We start from the raw sequence: 14,474 nt of genomic DNA on the forward strand, positions 1-14,474 counted from the left end.
GGAGCTGCTCTCTTTTTTAGCTGTGCCGTATTCGAGTCATGAGGTTTTTTTGTTTTTTTTTTGCTTATTCGAGCTACATCTGTGACTCACACTGACCTAAATTCACGTTTGAAAACACCTTTGAGTTTGTACAGAACTACAGTGTGTGTATGTGTGTGTGTGTGTGTGTGTTTGTTTTGGAGGCTGTGCACCAGGTTGAAATGCGGTCAGATTTTGGGAGCAGATTTTGATGCGCGGTTGGGTCTGAATATTGTATGATTTTGGGTGACGAAGAAGTCACCACCTGGATTAATCTGTCTGGACCTCTTTCCTCCTCTCTCCCCAAATTCTGGTTTATTCCAGTTGTAGTTGAAACACGGGGGAATGAGAGGTTGTTCAGATATGGTTGTGTCCAGAAGTTAATGAAAATGATATATATTATTTTTAAAATTTCCCATTTATTGTATTTTATTAACGTCTACCCCTACCCTAACATTAAACCCGACCGTCATATACTGTAAAGATATGAATTATTGTTATACAGTGTCATAAAAAATGCTGTTGACTGTCATATGGGTAGATTTTTGGAATGTTGAGAATTTTTGCATAATCGAAGAGCTGAATAAATTAGGTTTCCATTTGATGTGTGATTTTTTAGAGTATGACAATATTTGTCAGAGATCTGAAATCTGAGGTTTCAGAAAAATCTAAATATCGATCAAGTCCTCCAAATACGTTTTTAGCAATGAATATTAATAATTAATAATTAGGCTTATATATATTTTTGGAAGGAAATTCACTTAATATCCTAACTGAACATGTAATTTACTTCATATTTGCATAAAAAAATAAATTGATCGTTTTAACAAGAGACGCCCAAAGTAGGGCCTGCAGGCCAAAGTTGTTTGTAAAAAATGCAGGGTTCCACACAATTCATTCATGTTTTCCCAACACAAATCCATTCATTTAACTTAACACTTTTAACAAATTTATGTGGATTGGAAGCAAAAAAAGAGATTTTATTAAGTGTATTGTAACCTTTGATTTGGCCCAATGTCCCATCTGAGACGAGAGTGAGATGGATGGAGAGGACTGGAGCGAATGCCTTTAAAAGAGATCGTCATTTCTAATTTGACATAGCCTTTTGTTTGTTTGTTTATTGCTGAGCTATAAACAAGCATTTCAGTTAATTGTTTTTAAATAATCAGATTTTTAAAAATGTAAATAATGTCGCTCTTGCTATGCAGAAGACATCAGTGAGCAAATCAAGGCAAAAACTTCAAATAGCATTGTTTTTGTTTGCACTGTAATAAGGTCATTATAAAATAAACTGTTTGTAGTAATGTTTTCTAGTTATTTTTATATATTATTAATATTAAATAAATTAGGAAATGACCCATGGCAACGGCGACGCGGTGGCGTAGTACGTAGTGCTGTCGCCTCACAGCAAGAAGGTCGCTGGTTAGAGCCTCGGCTGGGTCAATTGATGTTTCTGTGTGGAGTTTGCATTTTCTCCCTGCGTTCACGTGGGTTTATCCGGGTGCTCCGGTTTCCCCCCACCGTCCAAAGGCATGCGGTACAGGTGAATTGGGTAGGTTAAATTGTCCGTAATGTATGAGTGTGTGTGGATGTTTACCAGAGATGGGTTGTCGCTGGAAGGGCATCCGCTGCGTAAAACGTGCTGGATAAGTTGGCAGTTCATTCCGCTGTGGCGACCCCGGATTAATAAAGGGACTAATCCAAAAAAATTAATGAAGGAATGCATAAATAAATAAAATAAAATACACAAATTAAATTATGACATACCATAACTCAAAATGCAGCTTAAAGAAACATCAATAAAGTCCAAGTAAGTACTCCAGACTTGAAAATAACCTCAGTGGACAAATGAATGACACAAGTAAGGAATTCTAAGGGAATCATTTCCCTAATAATATTGTGCCATGCCTTCAAGGATGAGTCAAGAGTTGGCCTTTATATATATATTACATCACCAAAAATGATTGAGGTTAAGCCCATGTGTTGTGTGATAAGTCGATATAATGATTATTGTGACACTGACAGGCCTATTTGTATTTAAATTTTTAGCACTGGATGAAATGATTCCATCCTCGTCAAAGGGCCATAGATTTAATGAATTATAATTTAATAATTTTACCATGCTATCATTTTAAACTTGCAAATAACATTAATATTTTTACCCTCCTTAGCTCTTTCCTACATAATGACAGAAATATCAATTGCACCAACAAAGTTAGAATTTCACTGCCAAATGGGGCTTAGTAATAATGAAATCAGGGTCATTTTGGGTTTTTATTGTAGGCTTTAGCCTTTGTGTTGAGTCATTTAACCATGTGTTAAATATATATTATGCTTAAACAAGGTATGATTTGTATTCGATTAAAACCAGTAGAGCGGCAGACCAGCTCTTGAAAGTTCATCTCGGTCATCATTGCCGTTTTAACCTTTCTTGCTGTGTCACGCTTTCTTGAGGCAATTAAGGTGTTCATTTCAATGTGGCGTAAAATGCAGGTGCTTTCATCTGTGCTGTAATGCACTCCAGGCATTTCGAGAGAGAAACATGTGCTCCGAGATAAGACGTTCAATGTTGATATCTGTCTGACTGGTATCATGGACCCCCTTACTGATGGATCTGATTTTTGTGTTATCACAGGGAAAGAATTTCGGAGGGAATCACATGCTTTGTTATTTTTACACTTAAAGTACACTTAAAGGGGTAGTTCACCCAAAAATGAGAATTATTTTTTCACTTATTATTTATTTTCTTTTTCCTAAACAAATTTGCAAAATGAAATGCCCGAAATGCAGTTTACAGTCTTCAGGCTTTGTGTTATGCTCCAAAAAAACACCACAAAAATAGTTTGCACAGCATTCCAAGTTTTGTGAAGCCATATGTTAGCTTCTTGCAAACAGACCAAAAATGAACCGATTTAGGAATTGGCTGTCTTTCGTTTCATGAGTGGAATTGGAAATATGTTGGCTACAAAATTTGAATCCAGATATCAAGAAAAGTAGAAAGAGTTTAGACTTTCCAAAGTTTTAAATCCAAGATTCTGATCAGTCATTTGTTCAGGCTAAAGTTTGCATTTCCTCTCAAGCTACCCATTATTTGTTTCACCTTTTATTTATTTGTTTTGTCCTCGTATAGTTGATTCATTATATAATTAGTTTCGTCTGTGTGTTCCATCCATTTTTCATTTTGTTGGTTGTACTGTCTTGTTAATTTTATCTTTGCATTGTTTGTTCTGTCATTTGCTTTCATAACATTATATTTTGTTTGTCTTGTTACAATCATATCTGATTGAAAGCAGCTAATGCCCTAAAATCCCATATTTAAAGGACTGAATTGATAAAATGATTTCCATTATTTAATACGAAAGCATTTCATGACTTACAGAAAAAAAAAGTAAGAAATAAGGAAATAACTTCTACCAGGACATTAAAATTGGACAAATGATCCGGGCTTACTTCATTGAACTTCTTTTTTTGATTGTCGATCATCACTGAATACAGAAATGGGCAGTATTTATGTTTCATGTATTTCGTAATCCTTATTTTAAATTTGGGGGCAGCACAATCACCTAACAGCAGGAAGGTCGCTGGTTCGAGCCCTTGCTGGGTCAGTTGGCTTTTCTGTGTGGAGTTTGCATGTTCTCCCTATGTTTTCATGTGTTTTCATCTGGGTGCTCCTGTTTCCCCCACAAGTCCAAATACATGCGGTACAGGTGAATTGAGTATGCTAAATTGTTCATAATGTATATGTGTTGATGAGTGTGTATGGGTGTTTCCCAGTGATGGGTTGCAGCTGCAAGGCATCCGCTGCGTAAAACATGCTGAATAAGTTTGCAGGTCATTCCACTGTGGTGACCCCAGATTAATAAAGGGACTAAGTCGAAAAGAAAATAAATGAATGAGTATTTTAAATACAAAATAGTATTTTGTAATTTGTATTTGATTGGGTTTATGAAAATGGTTTAATATTTGTATCAAAATACTTAAGCGCCTTGTATTTTTGTTTTTTAAAGTACTTTTAAAAATATTTGAAAAATACTTTGTAAGAAATCTACACCATGACATCATATAAAAGCGGCCTCTGATTGGTGCTTTGGATGCTAATGACTCTTCCAACTAAAGAAGAATTGTTTGTCGTTAAAACAACATAAAAATAAATCCTACAGTGGTGATTCCTACAATACTTCATTGGCTGTTTCAAATGCCAGCAGTTGATCAGTAGGTAAACTGTATAGTTAATGAAGAGGAAAGATGTAAGCCTTAAGATGTCATAACATATGAAACACATTAATATTTAATAATCAAAAACTCTTTAAACAGTTTTTACATTGAGTATTGAAGAGTTCAGTACCAAAAAAACGAAAAAAAAAAAAAGATTTCTGAAAAATTCTGTGGACAAAAAAATCGAATTAACTCTTTATTTAAAATATTATTATCTTAATATTAAAATATTAAGAAGTTGAATACTCAATGTACAGAGATGATGGCAATTAAAGTCAGTTTAATTGATGGAAGATTTGCTAAGAAATGGCATGCCTCTTTGTAAAAGTATTTTGTTAGTATTTTTAAAATACAAAATACTGTATTTTATTTTGATGCATATTGTGACTGCTGTATTTTGGTATTTGGCATTTTATGTTATTTTGGCATTAGTATTTTTGCCCAACTTTGACTGAATACATAAGCAATATAATTTTAGAAACACTAATGATATTTAATTCTAGTTCCTAAATTTTTTATTAAACTTTTAATGTAAATAATTTCAATTAATGCACATACATTTCTGGATGACACACCTATAACAAAAACGATTAAACACCCCACATTATTAAATGGCCTGCCAATCAGAAATATAATTTTTGGTGCAAAATGCATTCATGGAAAAAGGTCTCTGAAGTGTAGTGGACTCTCCGTTTAAAATGCTGAATTGGTTCCACTTCAGCTAACAGCACCTTTAAAAGGTCATCTGTGATGTTTAGTCCCCAGTAATATGCTTTGCTCACTTTTCAACCTGTTCTTGCTTTTTAAGCACTCTAATGTGATGGAACGTCAGTGAAATGTTTGATTCAATCAGATTTGTAGGGGGCTCCAAAAGTGCAGTACATTTGAATATCACCCATGGATGCTGTTTTTTTGGCAAGGCATGGCCGACAGACGCTGGCATTTTACACCTGGCAGCGTGATTTTTGAACAGGCTGTTTTCTCAAGGGTGAGTCCACCATTCCCAACCCCTCCATCAGTGCCTCAGAGACTCCAGACCACTTCTCCAGTTACGTTGATTTCCAGGAATCCAGCTGCTCACCTCTCACTCCACAATTGCTCTTCTAATCGCTCACCACGTCCATATGACAGGAAAGCGTACCAGAACCCATCTCAGTCCGAGGGACTCTCGAAACAAGAGTCATTTCCACATGGGCCTCTCGAAATAAATCGATACCAGGCTTTAAACAAAAAGCCAAGTTTCTTTCGGGGATACAAGTGTGGTCTTTTTTTGTCAAAGTAATCCCCTTTTTCAAACCAACAGAGAATCCGGAATCTCAAAAGAGAGACTAAGCTTCTTTAATCCTTTGTCATGGCCAATAGCCACCGCTCTTCTGCAGGACTCTTATAAAAGCTGCGGAAATATGAATGTAATGGAGAAAAGCTATGAATTGTGGGAGGCGGGTGTGGGTGAAGGCATGCACGGTCCTCTGAAGTTCTGTCAGATGCGTCCACACAGTAAGTCTGTTCTGTGAAATAAGGAGCGCATTGCTCATCATATTATGATGGCTTGAACTTGGGTTGGGTTGACATTTTATTCTGCGGTTCTAGTCAGTCTCTCATTGGTTTCCCTCACCTCAAAACAATGGCTAAATGTGAGTCTTGCTGATAGACTGCTTTGTAACATTGAAACCTTTGTTTCCCTGAGCAGAAAACATCATGACTCCTACACCTACTTGACTTGAAGCAGTAATTCTGTCCTTTACAAAGAAGTACTATGATATTGCTATTGCTTTGTTGTCATCTTAATGTTTTTCAAATTCCTTTGGTATTTGAAGTGCTCCAAATTTCCATTAAAAAGCACCTATTTTACCCCTTTTTAAAGATTAGATACAAATCTTTTGTGTCTCCAGAATGTATCTGTAAAGTTTCAGCTCAAAATATCCATCAGATTATTTATTATACCTTTATTATTTATTATAATGCTGTTATGGCATTGTAGCTGTTTTTGTTGCCTGTGCCTTTAATGCAAATGAGCTGGTTCTGCCTGCCTACCGTTCCCACTTGTGTGTCAGAGCCGTAGCATTCACATAGATAAACAGCACAGTGACAGGCAAGAATGAAGCAGATCTCACTTTCTACAGTAAGTAGAACTTTTTCCTAACTGTTACTTAATGTATTTGTTGTGGAGTTAATTCAAGCCTTTCTGCAATGATGAGTCACACACAATGTCGTTATTAAGTTGCACACACACACACACACACACACACACACACACACACACACACACACACACACAGACACACACACACACAAACAGTGTATGCTAGATCCTAGAACTGACTCTTAGAATTATTGACAAATATAGTAATTTTTGGCAGAATTGCTCTGCAGGATTATAAGAATTAATTTCGAGGGAACTAAACTAGCTTCCTACATCAGTGTAGGGTCTAATCCAATAAAATAGAAACTAGTGGTGTTGTAAGACATAGTGAATATTAATTGGGTGAAAGTATGGATGAATGTGGATAAATATGAAACAGTGACACCTAATTTTAAAGTCTAATGTGACATCCAAAAAGCTAATGTTAGTGGCATTATTTGTCGCTTTTGTCTGTTGGGTTGTGTTCTTTTCTCAACCTTGATGATATTTGGCCATACAAATTGTTGCATTTCATTTCATGAAATTTCCATTTATTTAATTTTTATTTGATTTACTTCAGCCTAGGGTTGTCAAAAATATCAACTTGTAGTGCCAATCAATAATGACATTTCAAAAATGTCCACTTCCCACTAAAATTTTGGGAGTTGTTAAGCATACTTAAACACAGCTGATTAGCCTTTAATTATACAATGGCTAATCAGATGCACTACATTAGATACACTGTGTATAGGTACATGGACACTGGAATGTTTGAAAGCCGCATCTATCAGCTGATTCATGTATGAGCATATATGAGCATCGAAGACATCGAGGACAACACAAGTTTAGACATACACTTAATATACAAATACACTTTATTGAACATGTACACATACTGTAGATATCACCTACATACTGTATAACTGCAGGTTAACTTTGTCAATATATCAGAACTTGACATGTTAAAAGCTCTTAGTTCATTAGTGAAGGTAAGTTATGGCTATTTCCAAATTTGATTGTATTGCAGTCATGTGTACCAAAGCTGCTTTCAAACAATATTTATTGTGAAAAGCACAATACAAATAAACTTAAATTGATTTGAATTATTAAAAAAAACACTGACCAATCAACTGATAGATGTGGATTTCAAACGCTTCCATGTCTGTGTTTTTGTGTTTGTCATTTGTGAACAGCAGTGAAAAGTGATGGCGCGATGACCTTCAGAGACAATCAGTCATATCTGCTGAGCACCCAAATGTTAGTGGATAATAAATGTTTTTATAATTTCAGTATCAGATTGTAACCAAAGTTGATACTCATGACAACTCTACTTTAGTCTACAATGGAGGGGAGGAAGGAAAAAAAAAGAGATAATAAGAGATAATTTAGGGGCTGATCACACCAAACACGCTTTAGCATTCCAAAAACGCAAGGCACACCACACTTTTTGTTGACAAGAAAAAAAAGAAGCATGGTGCGCTTTTTTATGCCACTAGGTAACAACTATCAGCTGCATATTATGCGCAAGTGTTGCTATAGATATTGTTATAAGTATAATATTTTTAAATATTGTAATACTCAAAATTTCATACAGCTCTGGATAAATCTGGTTTATCCGGTTTATACTTCTGCATTGAGTGATCGGCGTGACCCACGGCGCAAGCCTTGTGCATTTATACTTCTGCAATAACACTTCGGAAATGCTAGCTGGCAGTGGGTTCCTCTGTGTTGAGTGTCTTCGTGGATATTTTCTTTTTTCTAAACACTACAACTAGCTTAAGCTCACTCATTCAGAGGCGGGAACTGGCGGCAGTGCATTGCGACCACACGAAGGCTGCACTGGACTGTACGCATGCGCTTGACGCAGAAGTATAAATCAGCCTTTACTGGAAACATCGGCCACTAGTCTCTCGTCCATCTTTAAAAATCTCTGTAGTTGTCATGACAATACAAACACTGCTGTCACCTTAGCGGAAACCCCGCCTCTGCTTTCATTTGATTGGAGAATGAAAAAGACGTGACTGACGTAAAGAGCTTTTTCTGCTCAGAGTTGACTTTTTTCAACGGCGAGCGCACAGAGCGCAATAACAAAAATGCGAGGCAAGCAGGGCGCTTAAGCAGCATGCAAAACACTCACATTCATTAGTAAACTATTCACCTTTCAACAAAAAAAATGTGTTTGATGTGATCGGCCCCTTATTTACTCTCCACATACATTAAAGCTTTTGAGTTTTTTCCTTCTGTTAAACTCAAAGGAAAATATTTTAAAGAATGTGTAAAACAAGTATGATATTTTTTTTCTTGACCATGGAACTCCAGTTTCCAGTTTACAACATTCTTCAGAATATCTTCCTTTGAGTTCAACAGAAAAAAAACTTAATAAATATTTCAAACCAATTAAGGGAGTTGTTTTTCTTTTTTTTTTTTTTGGGTGAACTATCCCTTTAACAGCTCCACAATAAAATTTTACTTAAAAGTGACTCTAACTACACACATTGACCACAAAAAAAAGACACACACACACACACACACACACACACACACACACACACACACACACACACACACACACACACACACAAACAGCTTGTCTCATGAACACAAGTCTGTTGTCCTTGTGTAATGTGTGTTAAAAGGCCTTTTCTCTGGAGCACACAAAGCCGAGAGGTGGGATAATGTTTCTACCCTCCTCTGCTCCTCACTTTCTCCTTCGCCGTCTCTCGCTCTTGGTTTTCCTCCCTCTCCGTCTGTTTTTCTCTCGTCTCGGCGTGGTCAGGCGTGGCACCTTGTTCCCTGGGTGTTATATTACTTCTCTGCAGGCCCACTCTGTATGTATGTATGAGTGCGCTTGTGCGATTGTATGTCCACTGTGAGGAACGTGTCTTGAATTCTGTCTCTCTCCCAGCAGCCCAAACGTTCAGGGATTAAACCGTCCTCCTGAGGGACGTTTTGCAGATTTGATTCCGCATGCCAGTCGGTCTCTGCAGCAGTGATTCGACCAGAGCTTTTGAAGTGGTGAATCTTGTGTCCTTTGTGTGTTAAGGGTGTGAGTTAAACTCGCTCTGCTCCCTCTCTGTACTGGATCAAAAAAAAAAAAAAATCCAGTCAGTCAGTGCATACTTTTAGTTTTGCTCAGTTCCTTAGCCAGAGAATGAGCTACGATGAGCAGCCAAACAGAGATGAAGTTGTTTTTGTGCACAAGTCTGATACTCTATTTTAGTTTAATGTTATTAATAATTTTCTTGTGTGGTTTGTTTTTTATGTGATATGTTTTTATTTACAATTTTGCATTGTTAAATTTATTTATGTAGTTTTATGACTTGATTTAATATGAGTGTTTTTTTTTTTTTTGGTTTAGTTTAATTATGTGTTTTCTTTTTTTGTGGGGGAGAGGGTGGCGGGCATTAGAGCCTAGATTGGGCCCAAAAAAAAAAAACTCGATCCTACCCGAGTCCTGACACCTTGGGCTCTATTTTGATGGTACATGCGCAGAGCGCAAAACGCAGGGTCAGAACGCATTTTTGCTAATTTAAGGACGAGAAAATCCGCTTTGCGCCATGGCGTATAGTCTAAAAGGGTTGAGTTTATTTTCTTAATGAGTTATAGGTGTGTTTTGAGAATAAACCAATCAGAGTCTCATCTCCCATTCCCTTTAAGAGCCAGCTGCGTCGCGCCATAAGCGCATTTTGACGTAAAGTAAGTTCACTTTCGCTTTTGCTCTCGTGGATAGGGAAACCTTTACGCACAGACATCAATTAGCCTATATATAATTAATTTTGTTTGTTAAGCGCAAAGATTTGTTTCAAAACTATTTCTAAATTCAGTTCTAATTTCTAGCAAATGAATAAATGAACAATAATAACCAAGTGTGGTCAAAATACCAGTTATTTCCAAATATTAAGAGTTATTTCCAAATACACCTGCCATGCCCCATATGGTCTGAAACCGTACAGGTGGACAAATCTAAGCTTGTTTTTAATAAAACAAATATAAATATGGATATAATAAATAATACTGCTAATAATAATAACATACAAAAGCAAATTGAATAAACTGAAAAAGCCTCCCAAGATGAAGAAAGCAAGGCAGTGGTTTTTAAATCTTCATGTAGGTTAGAAATTAATATGTTTTGTAATATTTTAATCATTTATATTTATATCCAGTATATATTCTTACTATATATATATATATATATATATATATATATATATATATATATATATGTCCTTAAGATATTATATATTTTTCATATGTAAAGATATTTGCATATTGCTCCGCATCTTGTTTTTAGTGTGTAAGCCAGGCGCACTTTGCGCCAGACAATAGACCGACTTTGTTCTGGTCTAAAGATCAGTCTATTTACAGTTTCTCAAAATAGCAACACGCCAAAACACGCCTGCTTTTTTAGACCAGAACGCCTATGGGCGCACATTTTAGCGCAAATGCATTTGCTATTTAAACAGCGTGGCACAACACCTCAAAATGACCTTTGCGCCGAGCTAAAAGTACCAAAAGACTATTGCGCCGCGCCTTGCGCCACATTGCGCCATGTGTATGATAGGGCCCTGTATTAGACGTTCTTAGCCAACATTCTGAGTCGTTTGATTTAAATTAGATTTATTTTAATAAATAATGCAACAAGGATGAAGCATGTAAATTGCATTGTTTGTTCATTCAGAATGGATCACAAATTGATCCGAATGAAGAAACGAAGCCTAAAAAAGCGTGAACAATGATAAACACTCGCTTTGCTCTCAGGGGTATGCTTGGAGAAGTAACAAAAGAGCTCTTGGGTCAGGCAGGGTCAAGTCGGGCTCGGGCAGAGAATCTAAACTCTTAGCAGGTGTATAATTTGTTGAATGATTTATTTTAATGAGCTATAATTCCTTGTAAAAACAACATATTTGGCTACAAAAATGACATGGATTACTTTTGCTTTTGTTTTGTTTTATATTTATTATTTTCATTTTTTGCCTTTTATTACAACAGTACAGTAGCTGGACAGCAAGTGAAGTGAGGAGGGTGGGAATAAGGACATGTCAGCGGGACTTAAATTTGGGACAACTGAATCACAATGACGCTAGATATTGGCGCACAGCCCACCAGCCTATCAGTGCCAATTAAAACAGTGCTTACTTTTATTTGTAAATTGCCTTTAAAATTTTGTAGTAAAATGACATTTTGGTAAACCAGCAGCTCCTATTGCGGCCTTGTTTGGTGTGGGCTGAGCAAATACGAAGCACAAGTAGTTTCCCTCAGTATGTTACTTATTTTGCAACTTTGTAAGTACCAACATTTCATAGTTAAATCATCAAGTTGGGAAAGATTTTGCATTTAGAAAAGATCCATTTAATAAAGAAAGGAAAGAGCATGTTTTTGGAGCATATGGGAGTCAGTCATCAAATTGTTTGGCAATTCTGCAGATTGTGTTGGTGCATCACAGTTAGTAGTATTTGTATTTACCATTTCTCCAGTGTAATCTTCTATTTAGACATCATGGCTTGTTTTTGGGAGTTGTTACAATCCCATCATGCATACTGGTATAGTTTGTGAAAAATTGTATGAATAAAGTTGGACGTGTCCCACTATTTCTTTCTTTTTGGGACATAGTTTGGCATACAGAACTGATGTTGAACAGAATAAATAACATTTGGTTTACATTATTTCCCCCGTCCTTGTGGCCAAGATAATGTCAGCTGACGAGGCAGAGCAAGTCAAATTGGAATTCTGTTTGGAATTACTTGTTCAATAACAGATGCTTTTAAAGAAAATAAATGATAATTTCATGTTTACTTGAATGCCGTTTATGATCTTCAGCTGATCACAAGACGGCGAAAGACCCAAGATTCCCCAGAATGCCCCGAGGACTCATCTTCACCCACAGTATCTGACGTAGTTGATGACAATGGATGTCTCTGTGTGGAGGGTTATATGCTTCACAGGGGAACATTCCTGCCCTTATTGGCTCTGTTTGCCCTGCTCTCAGTGGGGCTTTCATCCATAATGTTTCCTCAGAATTGACTTGCTTTAAGAGATGAGAGACGTACTTCCCCACAGAATCACTCTGGGTGTTCATTATTACCCAAGTGCGGTGTCTCATCCTGCCCTGCTCAAACGGTATTTGGAAACTTTGATTCCTAATTGAGTCTCCTGGTGGTGTTTTCCCATTTGCAACATGAAATACATTAGCTTTGACTTCAGTTCTCGCCCTTGTGCCTTGTTTTAGATTTGCGACTGGAGCTCAGAGCCCTCTGGTCATTTAGCATCTTGTGTTCATTCTGCCAGGGGTTTTGTGTTTTACTCGTGTAAACATTAGTGTTGCTTGTTTCTGGGGATGTGCAGAATAAAACGCTTTCTAAATTGACTCGTCTGGAAAAAATAAATAAGCAGAACCTCAGTAATCAATTAGGCGCATGTTGGTTTAGTAATTTAGTTGTCCATTGTGACCAATTCACGGTAGTTTGTGACTCCATTATGTACAGTCATGCTTTTTCTTGTTGTGACCTGGTTTGTTGACCTCATTGGGACTATTGACCTCATCATTAGGCTGTAATGGGCTGGTGTTGAGCTTACTAATTACTCCTTTCACTAGCTTTATTGCCGCAGCTCTCGAGATTTTGAGGTCAGGGCAGGTAATGTTCATGCAGACCAATGTCTTATCGCCAATTGTAATGTCTTCACATGGTATTACCCTGGCAAAGTAAATGAATATGGTTATGAATATTGGCATCATGGTGCTCTACACTGAAAAAAAAGATTAATTGGATTTAAAAACATTTTTTAAGGTAAGTGGTTGCAACTTTTTTGGTGTTTACATTCAGCCCATATAAATTGTTTGCAACCACCTAACTTAAAAAGAAAATAGTAAATCCAATGAATATTTTTTTCCATTGTACTAAGTTTTAAAAATTAGGTAAGTGTTGTTTATGTAATATTAAAACTGTCATGGTTTAAAAAATCCCGGACGAGCCCCCATATGTTACAAACAGCTCAAAATTGTAGCATAAGAGACGATGCAGACCAGGTAAATTAAAAAGAGAAATGATTTATTAACAAAAGGCATGATTAACAGAAGTATTTAAATTAATCAAAGTCAGTATAAATGGAAGTCAATAGTAAAAAGCATGTGCACGGTAGGGAAATGAGCTCATGATCCAAAACAAACTAAAATAATCAAAACGATAGGCAGGGAGGTCCGGCTAATCCAGCTCTCTTCTCATGTCAAATGTTGGACTCTTTATAGGCACCACATAATGGGTCTCAGGTGAGATGACCCACCCACAAATCAGCAAATCAGGTAAACAAAGGACCTAACAGTTATTAAAATAATTGTTTCATAGGTTGTAGTGAAGAAAAGATACTTAAATCCTTAATCTATTTAATAGAAAAAAGACGTTTATTCAGTTTTTATTGTTATGCATATGTAAAATCGGAAAATTACTAATATAGTTTTATAACGTTATGAAAGGGCTTTTATACGTTTTGTACAGTAACATTATCTGTGAATAAGTAATATTGTACTATTTGGTACTTTGGGGAGAGAGAGAGCAAGGGCACCAGGTATTATGTCTTTAATCTCTGTTATTCTGTTACATTTTTTTAAGTTTTAACGATTTTTTAATTAAATTTGTAACAATTGGGAGCTCATCTGGGATATGAACCCGCACCCAAACGAGAATCGTACCCCTATAAATACTGTAAAAAAAATAGTATTTTATAATAACAAAACAATTATTATTAGTGTTTAGAGTAAGTATATTAATTAATCGTTTTTTTTGTCCCTTAAATTCCATTTCTGCACCAAACTAATGTTTGTTTCTGGTTAAAAATGAAAACCTAATGTGTTACATTTTGTTGTACAGCATTTTTGTTTGTGTTTTTTTTTTTTTTGCTTGTAAATGATTCATAATTTCATCATTTAGCTTAATTATTCCTTGAACAGAAATACCAGCAACAAAAACACCCAGCATCCATGAATCCAGACCCTCAAATCCTCAATTCATTAGCACATGGAGGCAACCTTCTGGATGTAATTTGAAAGAGCTGATTAGTCAAATTAATTGTGTTAATCGTATTTATGTGTATATGTTTGCGCACACACATTTCCCCCTCCCGTCTC

General features: G+C 36.2%; 1 protein-coding gene across 16 annotated transcripts in view; it reads left to right on the forward strand.

The window, feature by feature from the left end:
- The window catches only part of dip2ca (DIP2 acetate--CoA ligase C (putative) a), a 199,064-nt gene that overhangs the window by 25,480 nt on the left and 159,110 nt on the right, over positions 1-14,474 (forward strand). The gene's annotated exons all lie outside the window — the stretch shown is intronic.

This window comes from Danio rerio, chromosome 24, assembly GCF_052040795.2.
Source record: "Danio rerio strain M-AB ecotype USA chromosome 24, GRCz13ab, whole genome shotgun sequence".
Taxonomy (NCBI): Eukaryota; Metazoa; Chordata; class Actinopteri; order Cypriniformes; family Danionidae; genus Danio; species Danio rerio.